The sequence below is a fragment of the Malania oleifera genome, chromosome 6, assembly GCF_029873635.1.
Source record: "Malania oleifera isolate guangnan ecotype guangnan chromosome 6, ASM2987363v1, whole genome shotgun sequence".
Classification (NCBI taxonomy): Eukaryota; Viridiplantae; Streptophyta; class Magnoliopsida; order Santalales; family Ximeniaceae; genus Malania; species Malania oleifera.
This window is the reverse complement of record NC_080422.1, coordinates 25,116,058-25,141,180: the sequence shown is the minus strand read 5'-3', so window position 1 is coordinate 25,141,180 and position 25,123 is coordinate 25,116,058. Positions and strand designations below refer to the sequence as shown.

The window sequence follows — 25,123 nt, the reverse complement described above, 5'->3', positions numbered from 1 at the left end:
CCTAAGTTAGCCATTAGGATCTTTTTATAACTACTTGTTAGGATTTGTTATAACCCCTCTCTAATACCAATTGAAAAGCAACATGTAGTCCCAAGAGGGGAGGTAAATTGGGTTTTAAAAATTTCTTTTAAATCTTTTTAGGAATTCTTAACTTGTTAATGATTTTTCAAACTTTTAGCCAAAGTTTATTTCTCACTTCAATTCACAATAACACAATCATTCAACCATCCAAGCAATCAATCATCCAATCAACCAATCACAATTTGAAAACAAACAACCAAACCAAAATTAACACATACAACACTTTGGTAATATAACATAAAATGGTTTGTTTGTTTATATAAGCCATGTACATATGAAATTTTATGCTTGCTGATATAAAGCCCTGTATTGATGGATTTTCTTCTTCAATATGATGTGCAATATAACATTCAATCAACACAATATTCACACTCTTCCCAATGTTCAGAACTCAACTAAACTCTCAGTTAATTTATCTTTGGGATGTTAACCAAGTAACGTACTCCCGTATGGTTTCCACAAGATATGGTGTAACCAACGTACTCTCTTTTGATTTTCGCAACCCAAATCAAAATTGAACTTCAAGTTTACTTGATTTCCAAATACATGTAGGATATATGATTTTCAATTAAACCATCCACGCAATTTAAATGTACTGAAAATAAAGAGTAAGGGAAAGAGAAAGTGAGACATGGATTTTTACAAGGTTCGGCTTATACCCAGCCTACGTCCTCGCCTTTGGTAAACCACCAAAGGATTCACTAAACATGTTCCTTTAACGGGCAGAACAAACCTTTACACACTCCTTCAGTAGGCTAGAGCTCGCCTCTCCAAACGATGTACCCTCATTCGGTCACTCCTTCAATTAGGCTAGAGTCCGCCTCTCTAAGCAATATCCGCTTACTTAGCCAACGATCCAAGCAACCATTGGAATCTTCAATCTACAAGATACAAATCAAATATTTGTGTACAAAGAATTGCTCACACAAAGAGCTTATTAGTACAACATTTCAGCACTATAATATACTTCAAAGTAAATAACAATATGAAATTTAACTTGAAGCTCAAGGAAGTATATCACCGATTAATTCTTTCAATGATTGAAAAATTTAGAATTTGTAGCACAAAATTTGTGAGTGAGAATTAGCAAGACTTCAGTAAGCTTCATGCAAGTTGAGAGCAAGAGAGAGCCTTGAGAATTTGAGAGCAATTGAGAGAGATTTTGAACTTTTGTTGAATTTGAATTCTTGGTTCATTGATTCAATGATCTTTGAGGCTTATTTATAGACTTTAAAAAGTATGTAACTTGATCCCCAAGTGACTTGGAGTATTCCCTAAGTTTTCACAAAGTTTGAGCCCCAAGCAACCTCATTTAAAAAATTTATCCATTATGAAAATTTCAAAACAATTGCATGGCAGTTGACTATCTATTTTTGGCAGTCATGTAACGACCTGCTTAATTAAATAGGTTTTTTTTTTTATATACTAATATTCTACATGCTCTGATACCATGCTGGGGGTAAACCCAACCATAAACCTAAGCAGCAAGAAGCGGAAATTATATAAACATAACCATAAATCATTACATACAATACCAAAACCAATACCAGAGTACTACCATATTCCAAAAAATATACACATATATCTGTTTTTCAAAAATTCCCTCAACTATACTGGGATATACAAAAACACTCCCCAAAAATGCACTCACTCTCTGACAGGGCACTACAGACACCCCTCTATCTTCGAGCCTGGTCTGCTCGCCTACCTGGATCACCTGAAAAATATTTCAACACTCGGATGAGCCAATGCTCAGTAAGAAGAAATATGCTATTACTAGTGTGTGACAAATGAGCTACTATATATCATGAAATATGTTTTCATATAAACATGAATAAGTGAATACAAAAGTACAGTACAAATAACAAAATACACCACCCCTTTCCATGTTGTTTAACATAGCAGTTTATAGGTTATAATTCAAAGTACTTCTAGTGTACATAAGTAGGGTCCCTGTTTCTGTAAATCCGTGGTAATAGTAACTGAAACTGTTCCCTGTGGCTATCTGTGTGTCATGACTTACCCCCTCATGACAAGGTTGTGCGGCCCGTAGGATGGATTTACCCTGGCTAGCCAATCAGGAATAAATCACTGTACTCCGTCAATCAATCTGCCCACCTCAACCCATATCTGGATGGGGAGCCTAACCTCTTCAAGGGCCTAGGTGATCGACCTTACCACGTATTATCTGAATAGGTGGTTCCACTCATAATGTAACATAATATCTGTAGCAACGGTACTGTGCTCTGTAACTGTAAGTCCAACAGGGTCTAATATCATATAATATATATTTTTATACATATCTAACTGATTTACCAGGATTCTAAAGTAATCGTAATAACTGCATAAACTGTACTGTAATTCATACATCGTACTGCTAAGAATTATATGTTCATAACACTGAAACTGCATATTCATAATACTAAGATTCGTATAATCATGGTACTGAGATTTGTATAATCATGTACTAAAATCTATAAAATTACAGTACTGAAATTCACATAATCATGGTACTGAAATTCGTAAAATCATGAAACTAGCATTCGTAAAAAATATACCCGTACCATATTCATATTCATAAGCCACACCATACTTAAATACATAATTTTCATAATTAAATAAGCTGTATAGTATTTTAAGAAATACCTAGCATAATATATTTCCCTTACCTGACTACTGGAAAGCCCCCTAGGGAATACAAGTCTAACACCCGCAGGGCCTCCTACAAAACACCCTGAAAACAATATTTTTCATAACATAATATTAGTATTTTTCTTCCTATAACTATCATAAGGCCAAAAAGGGACTAAAAGTTCTTACCCTGAATTTGGGATAAATTCCAACTCTGTTTTCCCAACAATCTGCTCCGGCAGATTTGCAGAGAACTCCACCAGGAGCATCGTGGTAGCTGCGGATCGTCGATCTGGTGACTGGTGGGGCCAGAATCAAAGAGAGAAGTGAGAGGATTTGTAGGAGAGAGAGAGAGAGATAAGAGAGAGAATGGCGCGATAAATGAATAAAAATCTAGTTTTTATCTATTTATAGGGCCAAATTTGTCAATGAGACACGTCACTTCGTCAACGAATCCTTCAGTAAATTCGTCGACAAAGCCCTGTATTCGTCGATGAAATTTTGAAGGCCTTCATCGACGAAACCTAGAATTCGTTGACGAAACTTGGCAATTTCTTGAATTCGTCTACGACCTCCTTACGTTTCTGTATATATTTTCTCTCCCACTTTAATATTAAAATACTATTATTTTTCGGGTCACTACAAGTTGGCTGTCTAGTTAAACCAAAGGGACAGAAAGGTGGCAGTTGGCTGTCCAAACACAGACAGGCGCCTCAAAGTGCACTGGCAGTCGGCTATCCAGTTCTTGACAATCGTTTGTCAGGCTGTCAGCTTCGAGCACCCTTCAGTCTTTCAATCATAATGTTTTCTGTGTAACTCCAAGTTTGACGATTTGGTGTTAAAAGAAAGCTAAGATAAAATCTTACAACTTTCTTGTTGAACACTATTTAAAATAAGGAGGTTTTGATAGATAAAAATGCACCTAAATGCAGATGTAGAAAAAATGACAGCAATTGGGAAATCCTCTTTTTGGTGCTTTTCATTCCAAAAATGATTCTAACAATTTTGAAACAATTTTTTATCTTATAAAAATATTTTCCAAGAGTTTCATGCATTTATATTGAAATTATTTGAAGTACTTACATAAAATATCCTTTAGACTCTTTCAAATTTTCAATTCTTGAATTGCTTGAGGTCTTTATGCTTGCTTCATCTTTCTTTGAGCTTTCATCAAGTTCTTTTTAATCCTCATGCTCTCATGATCTTCAAGCTTTATCTTTAAATCCATTTTTGAATCCATGCTTTAAGCTTCATATTGACCATCCTTCTTTGAAATATAAGCTTTCATGAATCCTTTAACCTTGCATTCATCATTGAGTCCTGAAAACACATCACTTAATTAAAGCATGTTAATTTTTACTTGTTTGTTAGCATCAAAATAGTATATTAAGGGATATTAAGTCTTGTAAAGCCAACACCAATAATTAATTTAATATTAAAAATATCCTACCTACCCTAATTTTGGAGTGGTGCCCAAGAACTCCAAATCACAATTTTGCTCCGAATAACTTGAAGAGAATCACCTTAGGAACCTCGTGGTGGTTTCCGATCTTCTAATTGGGCTAAATTCGGGCCAAAATCGAAGAGAGAAGGTGGGAGAGCCAAACCCTAGAGAGAGAGAGTGCAGAGAGAGATTTTCGCGAATGAAAATGACCCAAGGCCTATTTATAGGCTGGCCTTTGTCGACGAGTCTAAAAGGTTCGTTGACGAACCAAAGAAGGAAACTCGTCGATGAGAACATCGGGTTCATCGACAAATCTTTTAAAAACTTAAATTTTCCCTACTCTCGGGATCTCCTCGTTGACAAGTACAGGGCTCTCGTCGACAAGACCATGCTATGCTTCCCTAAAATTTTTCTTCCTTTCCTTTATTTATTTTCCCTTTCCTTTTTATCTATTTTTCTTTTATTTTCTGGGTTTGAGTTATTACAAAGGAGCTCTGTGTTCAGGTGCCGACGAGGTCAGAGGGCTGCTGTATGTGATGGTGGAGCAAAAGGATGGTGAGGATGATGGTGAGAATTACGGAAACTCTGGAAGATGGTCGTGTTAATGGTAGTTGTAGGTGGTGGTGGTGGTGGTGGAGTTAAAAGGTGGAAGACTGGTGGTGCGGGTGATGGTGCGAAAGAATGGAGATGGAAAATGGATGAGGATGAGGATGAGGACGAACAGTGTGTGAACAATGAATAAAGGACCCACCCCCACCCCCCCCCAACCAGCTGCGTGCCCGAGACTCCTCATTTAGAGGGGTTTGGGTATTGCAAAATGGCGTGCAAGGCTCACGGGAAGCTGCAAAAAAGTTGCAACAGAAAATATTCCCGCACGTGCTTTCTGTTAATGGGGTTTAGGACAGAATCATTGCACATGCTTTTCTTTTTCTTTTTCTTTTAAAATTTTTGAGTTTGTTGTTATTTTTCTAGGTCACTGATTGCCAATTCTGCTGAGCAATTCCTACAGGTATGCATGCGACTCCAGATTTTTATTCCTTTGTATTTTATTTGCTTAGTATTTTTCTTTTTGTATTTCTTTTTTGTACTTTTGGTTGTTCAATTTTATACTCCCAAAAAGAGAGACTCAGCCTAAAGAAACAAAACTTGATTTTCAGAAATAGCGAAACTAGGACTCGATTTAATAAAAATGACTCTATAAAATGCTCAATTTAAAGAATTCAATTTTAAACGACTTAATTCAAAAATTTAGAAAACTCGATTCAAAAACCAAAGGGTTCAAATTGAAAAACTCAAAATTAAAAGACTCAATTTAAAGACCAACAGGACTCATTTTTGAAAATAACCGGGATTTAACATAATAACACTGTGACTAAAATAAAAGATTTTTAATTTTGAAACGGACTCAATTGGATTTTTTTGAAAGGATCCTCTAATTTCTAGGATTCGAAGTCAAATTTTATTACGCCAGGTCTCCTTTGGGTTGTCTGGTTAAAATTGAGGTGTCTACAACTGCCCCTCTTTGTAGGCTTTGTTGGTTCAATGTAACAGTGGGAACTCTCCTACGTTATTTGTAGCAACAAGCTTGCAAAGATAAAAAAAAAAAAAAAAAAACACCTATTTTAACTAGGCTACGTGACTACACAGGGATTTTAGATCATTTGAGGTAATTCCATGGTGTCCTAGACTCATACTGGATTTGAGAATTCGAGTACTACAACAATTGGGGATGACAACTACCAGATATGCGAATCCGAGTACCATAACATATTATGGTAACTCATACCGAACATGGGGACCCGAGTGCCATAGTAAATGGAAAACTCGTACAGGGTATGGGGACCCGAGTACCATAGCAAATTGGGAAAGTCGTACCGAGCTTGGGGACCCTAGTACTATAGCAAATTAGGAGACTCGTACCGAGCGTGGGGACCTAAGTACTATAGTAAATTGGAAAACTCGTACTTCGCATAGGGACCCTAGTACCATAGCAAATGGGGAGACTCATACCGGGTGTGGGGACCCAAGTACCATAGTAAATTGGAAAACTCGTACTGGGCATGGGGACCCTAGTATCATAGCAAATGGGGAGACTCGTACAGGACGTAGGGACCCGGGTACCATAGTAAATTGAGAAACTCGTACCGAGCATGGGGACCTAAATACAATAGTAAATAGGGAAACTCATACTGATCATGGGGACCCTAGTACTATAGCAAATTAGGAAACTCGTATCAGGCTTGGGGACTTGAGTACCATAGTAAATTGGGGGAACTCGTACCGAGAATGGAGACCTGAGTACCATAGTAAATTGGGAAACTCGTACCGGGCATAGTGACCCGAGTACCATAACAAATTGGATAACTCATACCGGTTATGGTGACCTGAGTACCATAGCAAATGAGGATCACTCGTACCGGGTATGGTGACCCGAGTATCATAGTAAATTGGGAAACTCATACCAGGCATGGGGACCCTAGTACCATAATAAACTAGGAAATTTGTACCAGGCATGGTGACCTGAGTACTATAACAAATTGGATAACTCGTACTAGGTATGGTGACCTGAGTACCATAGAAAATTGGATAGCTCGTACCGGGTATGGGGACCTAAATACCATAGTAAACTAGGAAACTCATACCGAGCATGGTGACCCAAGTACCATAGCAACTTTGATAACTCATACCGGGTATGGTGTTGACCCTATGGGTCATACCCGATTTTGATAATGATAAATACTCTTTGTATTTAATGGTTGATGAGTTTTTGTGTAGGATCAATTGGAACTATCATATGGTGCACGCACATAGGCTTGAAGAAGATAAAGACCTAGATCTTTTATTTGTTGTAATTTATATTTATCATTTTGGGTCTGTAATAGTAATTAGGAAAAATGGTCTATAATAATCAATGCTTTACCTACATGATAGGGTAGATAAATTCAAATGACCATGGGAAACCAAATGACCATTGGGCACCCTTCAGTCGACTAATGCCAAATTTTTTCAGTCGGCTCTCAAAACAACCTAGAATGACCTTAGGACCCACATGCATGCATAAACATATGTGCTTATATGGATAGGGTTAATGTATAAGGGAATTAGAACCGAAATGCATAAAAAATGCATGTTTGGTCGATCGAACTGAAATGTATAAAACTTTCGGTCGATCGAATCGATTAGAGGTCAACATTTTGACTATAGCACGGTCGATTGTATCTTGCCAAGTTTATACAACTTGTTCGACTGAACTCCCACACGGGCCAACGTTTTGACTCCTTAGTCGACCGACCAAATTTATACGGGTAGCACTCTGGTTGACCGAACCCCCACGTGGGAGATTCCAACTTCCCGGTCGAGTGAACTACCTAGTTCAAAATCACCTAGTCAACCGAACTGCGTGGATTTGGGAAAATCACCTTTAAGACCCACTCTCAATTCATTTTTTACACGGTCGATCAAACTCTGTCACTTGATCAACCGAACCTTAAGTTCGGTCGATCAATGCTCTCAGGTTGGACAATTTTTTTACCGAGGTTAAATTTTTTAAATGGGGTTAACTTTGCTAAAATGTTTTTAAAGAATCCTAATAATACCCTACATGTCCTGAACAGTTATAATTTTGGGGAATTCTATATATACCCCCTCATTTGCAAAAATTAGTGAAGAATTAGCAATCTTAATTACCAAAAATCCTCTGAAATTCAAAAAATCCTACTTCCATTTTTAAGCCTCCTACACTCATTCTTACTCGATTTTATAGTTTAAATCTCCTTGTAAGTGTGCTTGAGTGTTCGTCTCAAAGGATTAAGCTCTCTCTTGTTATTGATTGATTGAGGTTATTTTATTAGAGAGCAAAGTTTCAAGTTTCCTTAGGAGACTTTTTTATAAAGTCTTCCTTAGGAATACTTCATTGAGCTTTTGAGTTTTGCATTGTCATTGCAATACTCAAGGAATTCACATTGAATTTTAATTGCTAAAATATTTTACAAATCATTTTCAAAATATCTCTTGTGCTTATATTTGAGAAATATATATTTTGAGATATTTGCTAGAGTGCTAAAAAAAAAAAATCTTTGTTGCTATATAGTTTGTTTGATATCATCATCTTAACACAAAGATTAAATAATTTTTACAAATCATTTTTAAATATCTCTTGTGGTTTATATTGAGAAAAACATTTGTTGAGATATTTGAAGCATACTTGTGATCTTTGTTGTTGTGCTGTGATTGAGAATATTATTTTGACACAAAGATCCCATCACTTACACTCTCACATATTGATTGCATTATTTGCATAAAACTTTGAGAGTAGATACTAAGACCACATTGAGCTTATCTTATCATATCATTCAGTGATGTATTGATTATATTGGTACATAATCTGCTTAGTTAAGAAGCATGTACGCAAATTTTTTTGAGAAATTTGTTGTATTCCAGGCGTGGATTCTGCCCAGAAGGATTGTGTAGGTTAAGGTCAACCCTGTGTTAACTTGACCTAATTGTAAAGGTTGAGGTCAGTCCTGTGCTAATTGACCTACTTGTTTAGGTGCCACTCCACCCATTAAGTGAGTTTATAGTGGTAATCCTTGTACTTGTTAATCAAGACGGGGACGTAGGTAGTTTGCCGAATCTCGATAACATTTCTAGTGTCGTCTCCTTTACTGTTTTATTGTACATGCTTGGTTAAATTTCTATTACAGTTTAAAACCCGCTATATATTTACATTGATTTATTTTATATGCACAAAATTGATCTTAGGCTTGTGAAATACTGCTATTAGTGGATTGACCTACGGGATAAAATTTTTAAATAACAATTCACCCCCTTTTGGGATTGCACCAAAGCTAACATATGGTGACCTGAGTAACATAGCAAATTGGATAACTTGTATTGGTTGTGGTGACCTGAATACCATAGTAAATTAGGAAACTCATACTTGGCATGGTGACTCAAGTACCATATCAAATAAGGATAATTCAAACTATATATGGTGACCCGAGTACCATAGTAAGTTAAGAAACTCACACCGGGCATGAGGACCTAAATACCATAGTATATTGGGAAACTTGTACCAGGCATGGTGACCCGATTACCATAGCAAATTGGATAACTCGTACCAGGCATGGTGACCTGAGAACCATAGCAAATTGGATAACTCGTATTGGGTGTGGTGACCTGAAGTCCATAGTAAATTGGGAAACTCGTACCTGACATAATGACTCGAGTACCATAGTAAATTGGGAAAACTTTATAAAATATCATTTGAATGTTGGAGACATATTTTTTGGTTTTAAAGACTTGTGCCCTAGTGTCAAAGTGGTCATTCTGTGCATGAGTTAGCTACCTAGGGTCAGTTACCCTAGTTTCAAAGCATGTCATTTTGTGCCTGGGGTTAGCTGCCCCAGTTTCAAAGGATGTCATTCTATGTCTGGGGTCACCTACCCCAATTTCAAAGCGGGTTATTCTGTGCTCGGGTTCAGTTGCCCCAATTTCAAAGGATGTCATTCTATGTCTGGGGTCAGCTACTCCAATTTCAAAATATGTCATCAAAGTATGTCATTCGGTGCCTAAGGTCAGTTGGCCCAGTTTCAAAGTATGTCATTCAGTGCTTGGGGTAAACTGCCCCAATTTCAAATACCAACAAGATAAGAATGACTCAGTCCAGGGTGCAAAAGGATTATTCAAAAGCCTAATAAGACAAGTGTAAATGAATAATGCTCTATTGCCATATGTATGCATGTTATTGCTTGTGATGCTAGAATGCAGAGATATATGCATGTTGCATGAGATGATGTATATGCAGTGCGTCTTTTCTTTTCATATGCAATACATGAAGTGCATGTTGATGCATGAACTTTCTTCTTCCAACGTGCCCATAATTGACAATCCCAACTCTGGCCTTGGCCAATTTTCAAATTCCAATCCAATTTGAGGGTCCCTCAATTGGTTTGTTAAAAAAATCAACCCGTCATTTTCCCTAGTTACATTTCATTGATCATTGGCCAAGCTTTCAACTTCTACTTTGATGCCTAGGGATCGGAACTGGTTATAGTGACGCTCAACACAAAATTTGCCCTAATTAAATGCATTTGTAACTGCTCCTCGCCATGTTTTTTGAATTCTACTCTGATGTGAAGGTACTAGGACTGGCTATAGTGAAGCTTAACCCGAATTTTGCCACAATTACATTTACTTATGACTGCTCCTCGCCATACTTTCAAATTCCACTTGAGTAAGCAAATTTCTAAATTGGTTCCTAGAAAAGCAAATGTCGAGCCTTGCGGGATACTTCTTTGACTATCCAATCGTCTTTTGGAGGTTTTGAAGGATGAAAGGGATTTTGAGGATGAATGATAATGCATCAATTTGCAAAATCAAAAGTTCATATGGACAAAATAGATGTTTTACACCATTATTAGAAAGTCATGTGACATTGATGTCAGTTTATCAGGCTGAATAACTGACTCTCTCCCTTTTCGATTGCTCTAATTCTGTCAAAGGAAATAATGTTGCTTTCTTGTCCTGACTGTTGTCCATAGTTTAGTGAAGCTCTACCTCTATTTTGATCTTCAAATGGACTTTGGGACTCGGAACGAAATGTAGGCCTAAGGATACGGGTTCTTAGAAAAATAAGGAAACTAAGGCTCAATATTCCCTCCCCCAATTGATATCTCCTGTCCCATTTTGTGGCAAAGTATTTGTAATATATTGACCAAACTTGTTGTTTGAACAAGCTACCTACGTACATTTTCAGGATCAAGTTATTACGTAGTTCAGACTCAACATTGAGTCTGACAAATCATTTGAGACAACAATGTGTACCAATTTCGTTAGGACTTTCATTTGAACCGTAATATAGGCTTAGGGGATGAGTCAAAGAAGAAAGAGATATAACAAGGCTCAAATTTTTTATCTCACATAATCTTCTTCAACATCTTTTTGTTGGTTTGAGAGAGAGTATCCAAGATTCTCTTGGTTTTGTATATCTGATCCAAAATATCCTTGCCCTGTGGGTTCTTTTTCTTCTTGATTTTGATTCTTTAATTCAAAAAAAAATTTTCATTCAATGATATGAAAATATCCTTTTTTTGTTTTCCATTGATGTTTTTATTTTTCCTAACATTTTCATTTTGTTGATGTTATCAAAGGTAATCACTAGTCAAGGATCACATATGATGTATGTCCCCTATTTTCCTTTCTTTATTTTTCTTTCTTTTTTCTCTTTTTGCATCTTTTCCTTTCATCATTTTCTTATGGAGAAATCTTTTTCTCTATTTTAGTTTGAACTCCAATTGGGACCAAATTCTTTTAAAATTGCCTTAATGTGGGGTGTGATCCTTTGACAGGTTAAACTAGGAATTGAATATTTTGAGCTCAACGGGGTTAGCAAGGGGCCATCATTTTGGCAGCTAATTGTTGTCTCGCTTGATTTTTCAGACCCTTGAAAACCCCGAACCCTGTTTAATCTTTAGGAAAATGATTTTTTAAAAGAAAATGTTTGACATTCAGGCTCAAATGGTGTAGCAAGTGATAAATCAGCGCTTGGTTCTTTTTGTGGGAAAACTGGTTGGCCAAGAATGGCCATCTTCCATTTAATCAAAACAAAAGTGATGAAGAACACAAACTTATGGAACAAACAACATTATTTCATGCTTTTTTACGCGTGAATCCATAGGATGAGGAAAATTATTTCATCTTCTTTATCATCCCCTTTTTAAAAGTTAACATCATTTTCTGGCTCATGAATACTAGTATTTTTGTTTTCCTTATTCCCACATGAAACATGAGCAAACAAAATTTTGCGATTGAACTTATGATGCAAATGATATACGAAAATGCATAACTTCATTTCATTGACAAGAATGAAATTCTCTGAGACAGAAGTGTCACAAGATTACAAAGAGGAAATGAAAATGAAAATAAAGAAGACAAAAGCGCCATATGACATGGACGAGATAGTCAAAATTCTGCCAATTTGTATTTCTACTCTGGCAACAGAAAGGTTAACCAATTCATTCAGGCCACATCTGATATATTCTTCTGTGTGACCTTGGCTCCCAGGCCTTCTTACAGCATGTTAACCACTTCCTTCCCTGTGATTGGGAGGGGACCACCCCGGATCCCTGGCTGCTTGCCTTCAAACACTATCCATCCTGCATCCCGTAGTGATTGAACTTTATACTTGAAGGCCCAACATCAGTCGATGGTGTGACCGAGAGATTTAGCGTGGTACTCACAACGGGCCTCTGAATCATACCACCACGGGGGAGGGTTAGTGACAGGAATCTCAGGAATAGCAGATATCAATAGTTTTTTCCAACAATTTAGGAAACAACTCGGCATAGGTTATAAGGATAGGATCCACCCTTCGGAAGTTTCTGGGGGCATTCCTCACATGCGCCTATAGATTTGAATGGATTGGCATGGTTATGTCTTTCCCTTAATGAGAGCACTTGCTTGTTTTATCCTCCATGCACTTTGAAGTTAAATCTGCATTATGGCTGTAATGAGCGATAAAAGAATGAGCTAAATCCTTCCATGTGTGAATTTTTACTCGACTATACCATCTTAAAGTTTCCCTAGTCAAACTATATTTGAAATAGTAGGTGAGCAAATCATCGTTGTCGACATGTGCCGCCATCTTCTGGAAATACATCCCCAGGTGAGCTAAGGGGCATTTGGACCCACTAAACTTCTCAAAGTCCAAGATGTTGATCTTCAGGGGAAGGACAAAGTCTGGCACCAAACCAAGGTTACCAGTGGCTGATGAATCAAAAACGCTTGCTCCCTCCAAAGCTAGCAATTGCCCTTTCCATGACTCATTCCTGAGATGGGGGTTTGTCTTTTGCTTGCTTCTTCAACTACTTTTTCTTCTGTGGTGTCAACATTAGTGACTGGAAGTGCATCGACATCTCTCTTAGGTTGGGAACTTGAGTCCTAGGTTGTAAGGACAAATGTGTGCAAGCTCAAGCCTAAGCTAGCCAGCAACTCCATCGACTATGACGAAGGACATTCGCTAATAGGTATAGATCTCGATGGAAGTATGGGTTTGCTTTCAGCAATCTGCTTTGGGAGTTGCACAATTTTGAACGAAGAGGTGGTTATCCTCATTAATTTGATCATCTGATCCTTAATCTCTTGAATTTCTCAGTAGATCTTCTTCTAACTCTACTTATGAGCTCTTATACGGTTTTCCAACTGATTCCATATGATCCCGCCTTTCCTTCTGATGTTGTAAGGGTGGGTATAGGTGGGCTCAATGTTGGGTTCCCGGACTTTAATTCGGCTTGATCTTACAGGAAATTGTCATGTGATTACTGGCACATTGGAGACAAAATCTTATGCTTGGATGCATGCAATGCAGCCTAAATAATCATTTGGCCAGAGTTTCCGGGAAAAACCTTATTTATTAATGATCTCGGGAATGATCCATTTTCCCCTTGGTAGGGTACCTTGAGAAATAAAATTTTTACTTTCTCACGAATGAATTGGGATTTTCCTGAAATATTGGCCAAGTGATAGGGATGCCTGAGTGGATGCATAATGCACAACACAAAGCATTTGAAAACATATATACAACAGTCATGGATTACCATATGTGGAGAAGTATGTGGCTGCTGTCCTAACCCCAGTGAATGGGTCTCTATACACACTAGATTCTTTGAGGCTCTACCCTAGGCAAGGGATTCCGGATGATTATGTGTGGTTAAGCTCTAACTTTATTGAAAAAGGTCCCCATATTGAAACTCTATCCTCCCTCACAAAGGTCTAGAAAAAGTTCACACTGAACAGAGTGGTTCGCGGGTCCCTATAAGCTCTGCCACATAGGAATTGACACTATTACACTCCTTTCTAATACTAGAAAGAAAGTCCGAGTATAAAGCTGTGAAAGTGTGTGAGTTCAATTTGAACCTGATCCACCTATCCCACATTCATCCACATCTTTATTCAAACAAAATATTCACAAATAATCACATGCTTAAAAGTACGTACAATTAATCACATGCTTGACTAGGTATGTGTAATTAGTCATACACTTAATCATGGAAAAGCACTCAGAACTAATCACATGCTTATTCAACTACCAAAGTAAGTAAAGCATTTACAGTTAGTCCTATATACACAATTATTTACATATGTACAATCAAATTATCAATTTGTACAAAAATGAAAGGGAGTGCTCACAAAGGCTTATCAAATTTTGAATTTCAGGATAATCTTCAACTAATTACTGGCTCAACTCTCATCATCCCTAGCAGAGTCGCCAAACTTTCACGACGTTCTCCTGCGCGGGGTGGAACACACCAGGATGTGTTGCCCCAGGGTACGCAAAGAAGAAAAGGTGGATTTTAAAATGATATTTTCATGAAAAACAAGGTGTAATGGAGTCACCACTAACCTTTTAGAGTGTGGTTAAAATACTTGATTACTACCCAACTAAGGGTAGAATTGGTCTACATTACTAGAATCGAGCTCAGGAATTCAATTACGCGAGGGGAAGGTATTAGAACCCCTATGCGCTCGTTCTTACGAGTGGTACCGAATGAATCGAAAATTATCCCAAAATAAATCTAATGAGCCTTCTTATTTTACTCCCTTTCAAAAAGTGTAAAAAAAATAATACAAAATAAAATATTATATAAGTATTCCCTCATAACCAGGGCATACCATACTCTGAAGAGCTCAATGCCTCCCTTTGAAATCATCGGGATCGGAAAATCGAGAAAATAGAGTACAAAAATACACTCCCAAGATTTTTGAAATTTTATAGGATTTTTCTAGGTATAAAAATACTATTTTGGGAGGTTTTTAAATTTGTTCGGGATGAAAACAATTTTCTAAACCTTGAAAATATTTTCTGATTTTTTTTTTTATTTTTGGTGGTTTTTATAAGTACAAAAAAAATATTCTAGCCTCAAAATATTGTTTTGTAATTTTATTTTTTTTTGTAATTTTACTCGAATTTTAAATAACACAAAACCAATTAATCAAAATGAGGAAAATCAAGTCCTGAAAATATTTTTTAAAACTTTTTCCTAAGTTTTCTGAATTTTTATGATTTTCTAAGCATGAAAATGTCTTCTAAGTTTTAAAAGGGTATTTTTTGAATTTCAACACATTTTGATTTTTTTTTTTTTTTTTTTTTGTGACTTTTCAACATGAGATTTATTTTAGGGGGAACAAACAAACAAAATTGGCCAAAAAAAAAATTTATTTTTTGATGATTTTTTTGAAATTTTGTGAGTTTTCTAGAATTTTTATGATATTTATGGATTTTTGTAAATTATGGTGAATTATTAAACATTTAAATAATGATACATCAAATAAACAAACATACATCAAATTACGGCTTATATGAGGTATATTTAGTTGATTTCCTGTTGGTTTTGGTTTATAATTTATGTTGTTTATCTTTTATTTGTTTTGTTGCGTGAGATTTGTTTTGTAGGTCCTTATTTTGTTTTGTTTTGTTTGGATTTATAATCCTGTTTTTTCTAAACGTTGGTGTTGTTTTTTGGGAGACCTTTAAAGTTTTGTCTTTTGTTTCTCCCTTTGATTGTCTTGTAACCACGGTATTCCCCCGCCAAAAGTGAGAGCTTATCAATAAATAAATGGAGGTGTCGCCCTTCTTTGAAAAAAAAAAAAGACAAACAAACTTAAATCGGTTGCATACCGGTTCAAGGAACCAGACCTGTTCTGGGGATTTGGTTCCATATCGGTTAACCATTTTAAGCCTCGGTCAAGCCCAAGCCACATGTCTGTCACCGAGTGAAGGTGTGTGTGAGTGGTGTGTAAAGGTGTGTGTATCAGTGTGTGTATGTGCGCGCGAGGTCTGGCTGGTATTATATAAGATAAATATAATAGCATAAACATAATAACAAACCCACAGATACTGTAAGAAAAGAAGAAGATAAAGCTACTGCAGAAGGTGTAAAAGCAGAGAAAAAGAAAAGGCAGAGCTGCTGTAAAAGGCTCTGAAAATTGTATTAATTTTCTATGTCTATAAACTGTACACGGGCTTGGTTATTTATACAGGGAAAGGGAAAACAAAATGCAACAACCGAAGAATATTCTAACAAGAAGTTAAAACAAATTGAGTAATTACAAAATGATACAAAGACACCTCAGCTGTGGATGAGACTATTGTGTAAATTCCACGAATTAGCATCACATGAGGTGTACCCAGCTGGTGTAGGAGATGGCTGAGTTGCAGCATGGGCATGGGACTGCTCTGATACCCCCCCCCCCCCGGGAAGATGGAGAGTAGATGTCAGCTACTCCCAACTTGGAAAGATGTAAGTAGAGTAAGTGAGATGGTAAAGACTTAGTAAACATGTCTGCAACTTGCAACCGAGTAGAAACGTGAGCGGTCCGGAGAGTACCAGCTTGAATATTGTCCCGAATAAGATGACAATCCACTTCAATGTGTTTTGTCCTTTCGTGAAACACTGGGTTCGCAGCAATGTGTAAAGCAGCTTGATTGTCACAAAATAACTCAGCTGGTTAAGGGTGAGAGATGGAAAGGTCAGCCAATAAATGTCGGAGCCATGTGAGTTCAGTGGAGATGGAGGCCATGGCCCGGTATTCAGCCTCAGCAGAGGATCAGGAAACCACAGTTTGTTTCTTCGACCACTAGGAGATGAGAGAGTGTCCCATAAACACACAAAAACCAATGACAGACCTGGGAGAGTCTGGGCAAGAAGCCCAGTCTGAATCAGAATAGCCAATGAGCTGAATAGAAGAAGCTGCAGACAAGAGGATGCCTTGGCCAGGTGCTTGCTTGAGGTAGCGAAGCACTTTGTGTGTTGCAGCAAGGTGAGTAGTGGAAGGGCGATCCATAAATTGACTGAGGACTTGAATTGGATAGCTAATGTCAGGTCTGGTGAGGGTAAGGTAAAGCAAACGACCAATGAATTGGCGATAAGGAGTGGGATTGGACAAAGGAAGGCTAGAGGATTTTGATAATTTTTGGTTCTGATCCATAGGAAGTTTAAGGGGTTTGGAAGCAAGATGTCCAGTGTCAGCTAAAATATCCAATGTGTATTTGTGTTGGCAAAGAAAAATTCCTTTGGGGGATCGAGCCACTTCAATGCCTAATAAATACCGTAGGGGACCAAGATCTTTGATACGGGAATGGTTGTTTAAAAAATTACGGAGAAGGGAAATGGAGGTAAGGGAGCTGCTAGCAACGATTATGTCATCGACATAGACAAGAAGAACTGTGAAACCACTAGTAGTTAGACAAGTAAAAAGGCTATAATCAGCCTTGGATTGTTGGAAACCAAAACTTATTAAAGATTGAGAAAATTTTTCATACCATTGTCGTGAGGCCTGTTTAAGGCCATAAAGACTTTTGAGGAGTCGGCAAACCTGGCCTGGGTGACCTTTAGTGTATCCCGGGGGCTTCTTCATATATATATTTCTTCATGTAAGTCATCATGAATGAAGGCATTATTAACGTCAAACTGCTGCAAATGCCATCCTTTAGTGGCAGCCAAGGCAAGCAGAGTGCGAACTGTAACAATTTTGGCAGCGGGAGAGAAGGTTTCATGATAGTCCACACCCTTTTGCTGAGTAAAACCTCGAGCAACTAAGCGTGCTTTCTTCCTTTCAAGAGTACTATCAGAGTTGTATTTGCTTTTATATTTATATTTACAATCAATTGGAGATTTTCCAAGAGGCAAATTTGTGAGAACCCAGGTGTTGTTGAGTTCTAAGGCTGCGATCTCAGCTTCCATTGCTTTGCACCAGTCATGGTCCTTGGCAGCTTGATTGAAAGATTGAGGGTCTTGTTGTGAAGAAATGGAAGAAGAAAATAAAGCAAAAGAAGGTGATAATCGTGCATAAGAAATGGAAGAAGACAGAGGGAAAGAAATACCTGGGTGAGGGGCTGCCATGTCCAATGGTTGGTTGGATGAAATGAAGCTAGCTTGTTGGCAATGAAAGTCATGTAAATAATGAGGAGCTGTTCTGGCACGAGTGGATCTGCGAAGGAGGGGAGGAGAAACTGTGGAAGGTGAAGGTAGATTTGGTGATAATTCAGCAGGGAAGGTGGGAAGTGGAGAAATGGGAGAATGTGGGATCAGTGAGGAAGGTGGAGAAGGATTGTCTGATGTGGAGTTGGGAAGAATTTCGGAAGGAGGAGTAGGGTGTAATGAGGTAGATTGTATGGGATAAGGAGAGGGTAAAGATGAAGATTGAGGAAGGGATGCAGGAGTAGTTAGTTGATGGAAGGGAAAAATGCGTTCATGGAAGGTGACATCCCTAGATATGAAAACAGACTTGGTATTAAGATCAAGTAATTTGTAGCCTTTTATACCAAAAGGATAACCAAGGAAAACACAATGGCGACCTCTTGGATCAAATTTGTGGCGATTTTGGGAGATGGTGGAAGCAAAACAAAGACACCCAAATACTTTCATGTGAGCGTATGTGGGAAGTTTGTTAAACAAATGCTCAAATGGTGTTTTATGTGAAAGTAATGGACTAGGAATGCAATTAATAATGTAGGCTGCTGTAAGGATGCAATCTATCCAATACAAGAGAGGGAGATTGGACTGAATTCTTAAGGCTCGGGCAATGTTTAATAAGTGCTGGTGTTTACGTTCAACCTCTCCATTTTGTTGTGGAGTTTCCACACAAGTTCGTTGATGAATAATGCCTCGATTTTTGAAGAATTCAGTCATTTGAAATTCAAGACCATTATCACTGCGAAGAATTTTAACTTGGTGTGAAATTAAGTATCAATCAGATTGCAAAAGGCTTCAATACACTTCCTGGCATCAGATTTGAGTTTAAGAAAATATATCCAAGTACACCGAGAGAAGTCATCAACTATGGTTAAAAAATATTTGGTGCCATCATATGCCATAATGGAATGAGGTCCCCATATATCGCAGTGTATGAGTTCGAAAGGGGCTGTACTCTGGTGAGTGCTATCAGGAAACGGGAGACGATGATGCTTTGCAAGTGGACAAACAAGACATGGATTCTTATCAGAGACAGTGAAAATATGATTACTAATGTAGGGATCTTTGATTACATGAAGCTTTGAAAGGGGAGTATGACCCTATCGACAATGCCAAAGATCAGAAACTAGATTCACATATTTGGAAATTGCTGAAACAGAAATGGATTTATTTAATGAAATGGGAAAATGATCGAAAAGGGCTGCAGGAGGTACTGGAGTAGTTATCAGGTTGTAAAGTCCAGCTTTCATCTCACCCATGCCAATCGTGGTCCATGACAAAAGGTCCTGAATAAAACAAAATTGGGAAAAGAAAAGAACACAACAAGAAAATGAGTTGATTAGCTGTTTGACAGAAACCAAATTGAAATGGAAAGAGGGAACACATAAAACATTGTGTAAGGTTAATTTGGGATTGATACTGACAGTACCAATGTGGGAAACAGGAGCTGTGTGACCATTAGCTAGCTTAACAAAACATGAAACAGAAGATGTTATTGAGGAGAAAAAGGAAGTGCAACAGATCATGTGATCTGTAGCTCCTGTGTCCATTAACCAAGGAGTATGGGAAAATGGAGGAATACCATTCATGGTGGGTGAGTGTGAACATTCTGCCTGGACATTGTTGACTGAATGTGTAGCAATGGAAGTCTCGGAAGGCTTCAAAAGAGCCAACAACTGCTGGTATTGAGTTTTGGTGAAGGTCATCTTATCTTCTGAGATATCTTCTACTAGATCGAGAGAAGACATATTTGCATATGGATTGAACTGCGTGGATTTACCATGAAACTTGTGGCCTGGTGGGTACCCATGCAGTTTATAGCACTTTGTAGCAATATGGCCTGTCATATGACAGTGGGTGCAAATTGGGGGTTGAGCATTTCCTGCTTTGAAGCAAACATCAAGAATGTGGCCTTGAATTTTGCAATGGGTGCAAAATGGTTTGTCATGTTTGGATGATTTGGAAGGTTTAGGAGAGAATTTATAGGAAGCACAAGATCGGTTAATAGCAAGTGCCATGGATTCAATAGATGGGAGATTAGGTACCATGAGATGTTGTAGTTCCTGCTGTTGGACCATAGAGAAAACTTTGTTTACGAGAGGTAATGGATCCAAGATCATAATCTGATCGCGGGTGGCATTGTATGAATCATTAAGGCCCATAAGAAATTGGATTACATAATCCCTTTGATATCGATCAAGGAGAACAGCCAACTTGCCACAGGTACAGTCAGGTAAGGGATCATATAGAAGAAGCTCATCCCACAGAGTCTTCAGTTTGCCAAAATAAACAGAAACAGAGTCATGGTCTTGGGTGAGACCTGTTAATGCCTTTTTAAGTTGAAAGATGTGATGACCATTTGATTGAGTGAATCTTCCTTGGAGTTCTTTCCAGACCTGAGCAGCGTCATCTACCAGAGCAATGCTGGATTTGAGAGATGGATTTATGGACTTATGCAACTAGGAAACCACCAGATCATTGCATCGCTCCCACGCATCAAAGAGTGGATCTGAGATGGAACTTGGTCTGGAGAAGGTGCCATTGATGAAGCCGAGCTTATTTTTTGCACGAAGTGCCCTGCACATGGCTCTCGACCAAGTAGTGTAGTTATCGGCAATAAGAAGATCAGGAACTAGGGGAAAAGATGGATTATCTCCATGGTCAAGTCGGTAAGGGTTGGAGAAATCCAGAAAAGAAGATTTGGATGAGTTGGGAGCTTCAGCAGCCATTAAAAAAAAAACTTTACGCTGAACCTTGCTCTGATACCATGTAAGAAAAGAAGAAGATAAAGCTGCTGCAGAAGGTGTAAAAGCAGAGAAAAAGAAAAGGTAGAGCTACTGCAAAAGGCTCTGAAAATTGTATTAATTTTCTGTGTCTATAAACTGTATACGGGCTTGGTTATTTATACAGGGAAAGGGAAAACAGAATGCAACAACCAAAGAATATTCTAACAAGAAGTTAAAACAAATTGAGTAATTACAAAATGATACAAAGACACCTCAGCTGTGGATGAGGCTATTGTGTAAATTCTATGAATTAGCATCACATGAGGTGTACCCAACTGGTATAGGAGATGGCTGAGTTGCAGAATGGGCATGAGACTGCTCTGATAGATACTACAATATGTAGGATGAAAATAAAAACAATAATGATAATAAACATTATAAAACAAAATACCACAACACCACATAATAGTGAGAATACCACAATAAATAAATAAAGAAAAATTATGTTGGCATGTATTGATACTAACAGTAAACAAATCAGTTCAGATGGGCCAAACCAGCGAGTTGGAGCAGATTCGATCTCTACGACGAACCAAAATGGACCTTCGATTCGATAGTCTTGCCGTAAGGGCTGAAAGCCGAAGCTGGGGATGCTCGTCAGTAGCCTATTCGAACCCTCCGACGAAGCACTTGTACTCTACGTCGGAGCGACTACCTGCTGTATATGGTGGAACGATGACAGAAACAACGAGCGTCGAGGACGCCAATGAGGGTGGAGTAGCAGATAGGGATGGGGTTGTTGCCGTGAGGAAAGGCCTTGTGGCCGTGAAATGGTGGGACTGTACTGGGCTAGCCGTGGCAGAGACGCTGGCGGCGAGATCCCAGGGGTGGAGCTGGCTGTCCCGGAAGCCGGAGAGAACGAACCGGCCATCAGAGGAGAGGGTGACGTCCTGGTCGAAGTGGGAATGGCCGGTGAGATGGCGGGGGAGAGATGAATGGTGACGCTACGACGAGGGTTAAAGGGCGAAGGCTACGACATCGAAGCTGTGGCGATGGCGTGGAGCAATGAGAGGGAGACGATGGGGATGTGAGAGAGAGGCTGTGCGTCAGAGACGATGAAGGACAGGTTGAGAGAAATGAGGGAGAGGGAGGCAGTCTGTGATGGGGTGGCGACGGTAGTGAGGTGGTGATGGCGAGAGGTGGTTCGGGGTGAGCTGGTTAGCGGAGGGGATTGAAGGAGAGAGGGAAGGTCGTTAGGGGGTGTGAGAGAGTGGGGGTTACCAGAGTTGATGGCGATGGTTCAGCTGTGGTGGTTACCGGAGATGGTGCAACTGTGCTGGTGCTCGGATGCTGGCAGAGGAACTTCTGCGGTAGGAGTTGGGTGCATGAGGGTGACCGGAGGAGGAAGCTACGATGTAGATGCGATTAATGGTTCCTTCGAGCAGACACGCCGTCGAGTGTCCTTCGCGGTTGCTACGGTGGTCGCTGGCCGTGAGTGAAGAATGGTGGGGCGTGGGCGAGTGAAAGCGAGCATGCCGAAAGAGAGTCAGTTCAGGAGAGAGCCTGAGAGTGAACTGGGATATACGTGGAGCTTCTAGTTCTCCTTGACGCAAGTGAGGAGGGAGCTCTGTGTTCAGGTGTCGGTAAGGTTAGAGGGCTACTATGTGTGATGGTGGAGCAGAAGGATGGTGAGAATTACGACGAATCTGGAAGATGACCGTGTTAATGGTAGTTGTAGGTGGTGGTGGTGGTGGAGTTGAAAGGTGGAAGCCTGGTGGTGTGGGTGATGGTGCGAGAGAATGGAGATGGAAAATGGAGAAATTGGAGAGTGAAGGCTAGGGAGAAGAGGGAGACCAGAGTAAGGGAGCGGAGGGTGCGGATGAACAGTGCATAAACGATGAACAAAGGACCACCACCCCACCGCCCAAAAAACCTGCTGCGTGCCCGAGGGAATTTTTTTTTTTTTTTTAAATGTTAGTTTCTTGTTATTCTGCCAGGTCCATTGAGCAGTTCCTGCGACTCCGGATTTGTATTCTTCTGTATATATTTTATTTGCTTGGTTTTTTTTTTTTTTTTTTGTATTTTTTTCTGTACTTTTTGTTGTCGAATTTTATACTCCCAAAAAGAGAGACTCGGCCTAAAGAAACAAAACTTGATTTCCGAAAATAGCGGAACCCAAACTCGATTTAATAAAAATGACTTGATAAAATGTTCAATTTAAAGAATTCAATTTTAAACGAATTAATTCAAAAATTTAGAAAACTCAATTTAAAAATCAAATTGCTCAAATTGAAAGACTCAAAATTAAAAGATTCAATTTAAAGACCAACGGGATTCATTTTTGAAAATAACCGGGATTCAACTTAAAAATACTGTGACTCAAATAAAAGATTCTTAATTTTAAAACAGACTCAATTGGATTTTTTTGAAAGGATCCTCCAATTTCCGGGATTCGAAGTTAAGTTTTATTATGCCGAGTCCCCTCAGGGTTGCCTCGTTAAAATTGGGGTGTCTACAGCTTTACATCTAATTGAATTGTGGAATATAACAAAACCTCCTTCATGAGTTATAAGAAACCAACTCGTCGAATTCACATTTTACTAATCTTTAGTTTCTAGTCCGACTCCACTAATATCTTGATCAATCAATCGAATATTGACTAAAGCATAATTAATCGAACACTACTTGAAAGTGACTCTTCTGCTCATGAACGAAATATTCCATATGTTTCTAAAAATTCTTTCTTCTATTGGACCTTTGTATCTATATATGAATTTGGATCTCGATGCACAAATCTCTTGATTCAAGAAATAAAAATAGAAGGATCAAACCATTTCTTCTTACTTTTTTTTTTTTTTCAAATTCAAGAAATATACATTCACTAGTCATATGATTGTGTGTGTATAGGGGGTAAGAAATTAATAGGTACACTAGGTGCACACACTATGACAAACATGATTTCATTGCGTATAAAAAAAAATAATTATAATTGTCTAATTTAGTTTAAATATGTACACATGGTGAAATCATGTTAGTTTTAGTGGATATACTCGGTGCACCTAATATTTTGACATAAAAATCAAACAATCCATATTTTTATGTTTGGTTATCGAGAAAAGTAAGAAAGAAGATAAAAAATATAACAAGCTTATGAACAAAATGTTGATTTTATATATCATTAATATTTAATTATTTAAAATTTAAAATTTAATTATCTAAAAACAAACTTCCATTTATAATAAAATTTAGTGTGGAAAGAAAATACAATAAAAAAACGAGTTTATTTTTTATCTTCCTTTTATTTTATTTTTTTGCTTTTCTCAAATAAAAATCTTGATCTAAATGGATCATATAGGATTTTTTTCCTTTTCTCCCCCCCCCCCCCACCCCCCCCGGGGATGTTATACCGTACCAAATTATCAATATGAAACTTTGCATATAATACGATCAAAGTTTGCTCACATGACTACAAATTAGTTATATATGTTCACAGTTTTCTTGTTACTTAAGTGAACTATTGCTTATTTTGATTTGAGTTTTTCAAAATTTTATTGTTAAAAGATGTTTTTGCGTGAATGAGTTAAGCCTTTGCAATATAGTAGGATGCATCTTTAATTGTTTTTGAGAATTAATGTGATTCTCGTGACATCTAATTTGCATGCTTATGCATATGGGAATTCCATTTTATGGGAATCATACTTCTTGAACCAAATTGTCCTCATGATTCTGGTGAGTTACAAAACAGTATCCTATAATATAGTATCATTACACTAGCTTTATTATTATATTTAAATGGTAACTTATTAAGAATATTATTTAATATTTAATATTTAGATATCATATTACCCTAAATTATTTTGTTTAATTTGATTCTTTAAGTGTTGATTTTTTTTTAGTTTATGTTTGTTGAAAATTTTAGAATATGAATTTAATTAAGTACTACTCTTAGTTGGTTTAGTATTAAAAATATAATTATTATTCATATATTGATCACAGGCAAGGGTATACTCATCATTTTACTGACATGCATGTTAGGATTCTCGTTTAAACCGAACATTAATATAACAATCTTATGTAAATTCTTGAAAACCTTACAATGCAAATCAACCAAAACATTCTCTAGAATATCTCATTTTCGAACATAAGATTCCAAAAATATCATTGCATCGGAATATTAATTTTTTACGTGGCAAATCAAATGTCCCTGTGGGACTTTCCATTGAGATTTTAAGTTCTTGCATGTGACCTTTTCCCCTAAATTTTATTTT

General features: G+C 37.9%; 1 long non-coding RNA gene across 1 annotated transcript; it reads right to left on the bottom strand.

Moving 5' to 3' along the window:
* Positions 1-1,585: 1,585 nt before the first annotated feature.
* On the bottom strand, positions 1,586-21,704 carry LOC131157257 (uncharacterized). The gene is made up of 2 exons (XR_009137244.1): positions 21,413-21,704; positions 1,586-1,798 (listed from the first exon to the last, which is right to left on the bottom strand). It is a non-coding gene; the product is annotated as an uncharacterized LOC131157257 (long non-coding RNA).
* Between the last annotated feature and the right edge of the window lie 3,419 nt (positions 21,705-25,123).